Raw genomic sequence first — 6,000 nt, forward strand, 5'->3', positions numbered from 1 at the left:
GGAATAAATGAAATCGCCATAACTTTTTTTCTTATTAATAATTTCAAATTAAGTCAACTGTTTTTTAAAGTTCATTATTTAAGTCGTAAATGATCAAAATTTCATTGCATTCGGTTCATTGAATCCGAAGATATAGCAGCCCAAAATTGTCTATCGGATAATTATACCTTTTTCTAGAACTTTTATTACTTTGTGTAGAATGGCCCGATCCTTCCCAAATTTTGACCACTGATACACAACTAGTTGATGAGCTTACAGTAAAAATTTGAGAACATTTGATGCCTTTTTCGAAAAGTTACAGCGATTTGAACATTTTTTGAAAAGTGAAAATTTTGCCTGTCCCAGTTATTTTGAGTATCCCCTGTATAGCAAGCAGGTGTGAAATCATCCACGTGGCTCCTCGCAGCTTATCGATTTCATACAAATATTTTTTTACCGTACAAAAATTATATATAGATATAGATCTAAACTACTTGAGAAAAATAATTCACGGCATGTTTTGCAGGTAATTTTTTTAAATTGAATTTTTGAATTTAAAATGATTTCCATAAAAAAGATAGGAAATTTTGTGAGGAAAAACTTTGCCGAAGACAGCATGGCGTTTTTTCTATTCATTTTAGCGTTATTCACGATTTACTATTTGGTGAAATTTGAATCTTTGGGTATTTTTTTTAAGTCACATAAGATATTCCCAAAAACACATACAAAGTGAAAAATCACGTATGCTCAACGTGTTTTTGTCTTGATTGTGTTAAGGAATTATCACAGACAAACAGACGTAACACTCTTCAAAACGGCCTGGCACATGCATTTAACGATCAATTCAAATTTCATTTGATTTGCGCGATCGTTCCACCAGATGCGCTAGTGTTCCATCGCTTTGACGTTTGCCAGTGTACACGTTGCTGAATGATGCAAACAAAAATCACAGGCAATTTGTGTAGTAGTGTGCGTGTCAGCAAAACGTCAAATCGAAAACCATCATGGCCGATAGTGTTGCGCGCGGTTCTACCAACAGGTGGCAGTGTGCTCATGAAAATGACACCGGGCAAAAGTTTTTGATGAATTTACTCTAAGAGTTACGTCTGTTTGTCTGTGGAATTATGGTGACATCAATAATTTAAGTTTTATTATTCAATCCCTTCATACAGAATCACTAGCAAATAATTTGAAAAATGCTAGTTCTCTCGACAAGCTTCGTACTGTCTATTGATTCTTTAAACATATTCTACACAAAATGTTAAGGCATATTTTCGCATTTATCTTACTTTCCTGTCTATTTTCTCAATTATTTCTCCGCACGAAGACGTATAGTGCTGTACCAGTGAAACAGGCCACTGTTTCCTGCAAAATAAAAAAAAGCAAATCCGTTGATCCATCTCAAATTCAAATCGCGGTTACAAACGCCTTTCGTAAAATGAAGATCATTAGTTCCAATTCAACACATTTTTAAAAGCAGAGTATGTGTTTTTTGACATTTACTGATTTGAACTATCTTATCAACATTGAAAATATGATACACCGAGGCAAATTAAATTGAAACGGGTGGGATGAGATGAACCAGCGTGTTAACGTAATGTCAATTAGTCTATGGTAATGTTTCCAATGTTACAACAGTTTGATTACTATAACACATACCCGGCATACAAAGACAAGGTAGGCTATTATTGGTAAACAGCAGTTTTGGACGTAAGCATATGCATATGTGTTAGTTAACTAGCCCACACCAAATACAGCATATGTTTTGGAACTAACTGTCCTTTATCCTTCTCTGTTGATCGCTTATGTGTCTTAGGTTTTAGAATGAAACAAATTAAGTTCTTGTCCTTCCCATTGCTAGTAGCAACTATGACCAGAAGAAAAAAATATGAGATCGTATTGGTAAAGTACGAAGCCGTTTTATTTTGTACAAAATATAACGTGAATTAAAAAAATGTCCATTTACCTGTTTTGATGAGATTTGTTGTATTAAGGACGCATGGGTGCGTCTTATCGGGTTGATTCACACCATTCTCACTTATAAAACATGCTTGTATTCTTATTGTGATAAATTTTGTCCAAAGTTTACGTTTTATAAATTTATCTTTGATATAACGGTTATTTTCATGAAAATCAGCCGAAGTTGAGCTTACTTTCAAATTTCTTACCATATCATCACTAAAACTGTATATTTTTAGCCTTTAGTATATCAATTTAGTACATAACTTGCGATACAAACTAAAAATTTATCCTTATGGACTCCATTTCGCTACTGTACAATGAAAGTCTTTTCGAATATTTTTCTTGCGTACCAAGGAAAGCGAATTTCAGAAAACGGGATTGTACTGCCGTACTACCGTACTACCAACTTTTAAGTCTATGGTACTACGGTACTACTGAGAAAATAAAGTTATTCTAAGCCGTATGCTTTATGTTGTGGTGACTTTACTACTGCTTGGTGAAACTGGCAGCACTGGATAATAGTTGGCATAATGTCGGGTATAGAAAACCGATAATAGTTTATGAGGTTGTTGTTAAGTTATGGTGTTGGGGAATCGAATCATCGTGGATGTAAATACTAAAATGTAAGTTTTATATTATATTATAATCAAATGTATTAATTGAAATTATAATAAAATTGCAGCTTTGAAGCTGATTGCAATGTAATCTGCTGTCGAGAGGTATTCAATCATTCCGGTTAAGATTGCCCCAACAAACTTCAAAGATTTTAAGATCTTTATTGAGTACACTAAGGAGCTTGCTATAGAGTGTACACAACGAAGCATTATGCTATTGGAAGAACGAAGTAAATTATGGAAGGCAGAATACGAACTGCGGGAGAAACAGATAGAAGAAGAGTACGAGCGGGAGTTGATGGAAATTGAGGAGGCATACAAAAAGGCCGTAAAAGAGATCCAGCTACACTTTAATGCTAAGAAGAAGGCAATCGAAAAACAATATGGTGAGGCTAATGCTAGCAAAATATCACCACGATTTTGTGCAATCGATAGCAAGTCTTTCTGCAGAAGTGGCCAACAACTGTATGCGGCGACGGTACCTTCAAATCCGGAAACAAATTCTGCTCACTCAAAGCCTTCGTGTGATCACAGACAAACAGACGTAACACTCTTCAAAACGGCCTGGCACATGTATTTAACGATCAATTCAAATTTCATTTGATTTGCGCGATCGTTCCACCAGATGCGCTAATGTTCCATCGCTTTGACGTTTGCCAGTGTACACGTTGCTGAATGATGCAAGCAAAAATCACAGGCAATTTGTGTAGTAGTGTGCGTGTCAGCAAAACGTCAAATCGAAAACCATCATGGCCGATAGTGTTGCGCGCGGTTCTACCAACAGGTGGCAGTGTGCTCATGAAAATGACACCGGGCAAAAGTTTTTGATGAATTTACTCTAAGAGTTACGTCTGTTTGTCTGTGGTGTGATGTTCTAGTAGTTCCACAAGTTAAGGAAAAAATAACCGCACAAGAGAAAACATCATCCATTCAGTCTAGTGTAACATTGTCTGCGTCTAACGGTCAAACTGGAGTTACGAGGATCTTCATCATGACGGTTTGTCACATTCATCAAACTGGCAATACACATCATAAGCAACAAAATTCAGTCCGTATCATGCAAATACGGAAATATACAACTCAAGGCGGGTTGGATTGATTACGTGCGATTTTCGATCCTGGAGGCAGTACTGAGCGAAAATCACAACAAAGTTTACAGTTGTCAACATTGATCCTGTTCAATGAATACACACATAAAGCGTTTAGGTTATCGAAGACTGACAGCAGCGATCGATTGTGTGCAAGATCGTATGCGTCGGTAAATGTGCAAGAAGCAATTCCACGGCAAATTGGTAAATAAATTGGTGGGACCATATTCACGTGCGTTACCAGTTTCACGTGAGGGGGATTGTTGTGGTGACTTTACTACTGCTTGGTGAAACTGGCAGCACTGGATAATAGTTGGCATAATGTCGGGTATAGAAAACCGATAATAGTTTATGAGGTAGTTGTTAAGTTATGGTGTTGGGGAATCGAATCATCGTGGATGTAAATACTAAAATGTAAGTTTTATATTATATTATAATCAAATGTATTAATTGAAATTATAATAAAATTGCAGCTTTGAAGCTGATTGCAATGTAATCTGCTGTCGAGAGGTATTCAATCATTCCGGTTAAGATTGTCCCAACAAATTGTGGTAAGTTCAGTGAAACTGGCCACACTGAAATGGGCAAAGACAGTGCAAATGTATAGTAATATTTGAGAGAAGAAATGAGTTTGAATAGGTAGTGAAGTGGGAATTGTAGCCACAACAACAAAATTGTTGTGGTAAGTTCAGTGAAACTGGCCACACTGAAATGGGCAAAGACAGTGCAAATGTATAGTAATATCATAGACTAATTTCAAGACCTCGATGTTCCAAAGAAAACCATTAAATTTTCGGTGTCCAGTCCGGTACCCAACAAATATTCATTACCGTGTATTTTTTTCCGTGTAAATTGCCTTTTGTATAAATTATATTTAGCGTGTTACACCGATCTGACAGCTCTGACAGCAAGGGACTAAACATAAATTACGTAAAGTGAGTACCGAGGATTGTTCACAATCTGCGAACTTGACTGCGGAAAAAATAGCGACCATGACGCCGCTGGTAATATTTGAGAGAAGAAATGAATTTGAATAGGTAGTGAAGTGGGAATTGTAGCCTTGCGATGTCGGAATCCTACACTAAAGTGTAAGTTTAATTTACAAATTAAAATAGTTTAGTTAAATAAAGTGTTTATTACAGCATTGAAGCTGCTTAAAGGAAGCTGCTATCAATAGGTGTAGTTGATTTCTATCGAAGGAAAGATTCCACCACAACAAACTTCAATGACTTTAATCACCTACCGATAGTTAACAATGGATGCTACCTTGGAGGCTACCATACGCAGGCTCAAATTTTTGGAGGAGCAAAGTGTGGTAAGGCGAAAGCAGTACGACGAGGAAGAACGACGTATTGAGGAAGAATACCAGCGGAATTTGGCGGAGATTGATGAGGAGTACCGTAAAGCTGCAAAACAAATTGAGCTGGAATTCGCCGCCAAGAAAGCAGAAGTAAAAAAACAGTTCTGTGATAAAAATGCAGATCAAAATTCAACTGGTGATCCAAGCTCGGTCACTTCCCCTAGCATTTCAGATTCTGTTTGCACTACTTCTCAATGCATTAAAGTAAACATTGAACAACCGACCAAACCTCAAACGAACAGTTTAACTCGAAAGCCTTTGGTTGCTGTGGCTGCGGCTGCTGCTACTGCACACGTTTCGGGTAAGGCTGAACTGGATCGAAACAATAGTGATGGCAATAATAAGATGGCTCGAATCGGAGCGCGGCAAATTTGTGTCGATCGCATGCAGATCGTGTATCGTCTAGCAAAACAGAAAGGGCAAGTCCGTGTATACGATAACACCTTTGGATGCTGCGATGCGACAACGATGACGGGGGCGATAGGAGATATCTTCGGCGTTTTCGATCCTGGGGGAAGTGTTGCTGGTTTAATTTGGAGAAGTTTAGTTAAATTCGTTCTTCATCATAATAATCAAATTATTATAGTAGTTACATGTTCAGTTGATTACCAGTTTCACGGGAGGGAGATTGTTGTGGTAAGGTCAGTGAAACTGGCCACACTGAAATGGGCAAAGACAGTGCAAATGTATAGTAATATTTGAGAGAAGAAATGTGTTTGAATAGGTAGTGAAGTGGGAATTGTAGCCTTGCGATGTCGGAATCCTACACTAAAGTGTAAGTTTAATTTACAAATTAAAATAGTTTAGTTAAATAAAGTGTTTATTACAGCATTGAAGCTGCTTAAAGGAAGCTGCTATCAATAGGTGTAGTTGATTTCTATCGAAGGAAATATTCCACCACAACACTTTATTTAATCAGTATTAAGTGGCCTTTCAATACATGATGTATTAATTTTAAAAATATGAAACACATATTTTGAAATAAAATGATATTTTC

At 36.9% G+C, this 6,000-nt stretch overlaps 1 long non-coding RNA gene across 1 annotated transcript; it reads left to right on the top strand.

The window, feature by feature from the left end:
* The first annotated feature begins 2,422 nt into the window (after positions 1-2,422).
* LOC134287208 (uncharacterized) lies at positions 2,423-2,879 on the top strand. The gene is made up of 2 exons (XR_009997120.1): positions 2,423-2,564; positions 2,624-2,879. It is a non-coding gene; the product is annotated as an uncharacterized LOC134287208 (long non-coding RNA).
* The last annotated feature ends 3,121 nt before the right edge of the window (positions 2,880-6,000 follow it).

This window comes from Aedes albopictus, chromosome 2 (assembly GCF_035046485.1).
Source record: "Aedes albopictus strain Foshan chromosome 2, AalbF5, whole genome shotgun sequence".
Classification (NCBI taxonomy): Eukaryota; Metazoa; Arthropoda; class Insecta; order Diptera; family Culicidae; genus Aedes; species Aedes albopictus.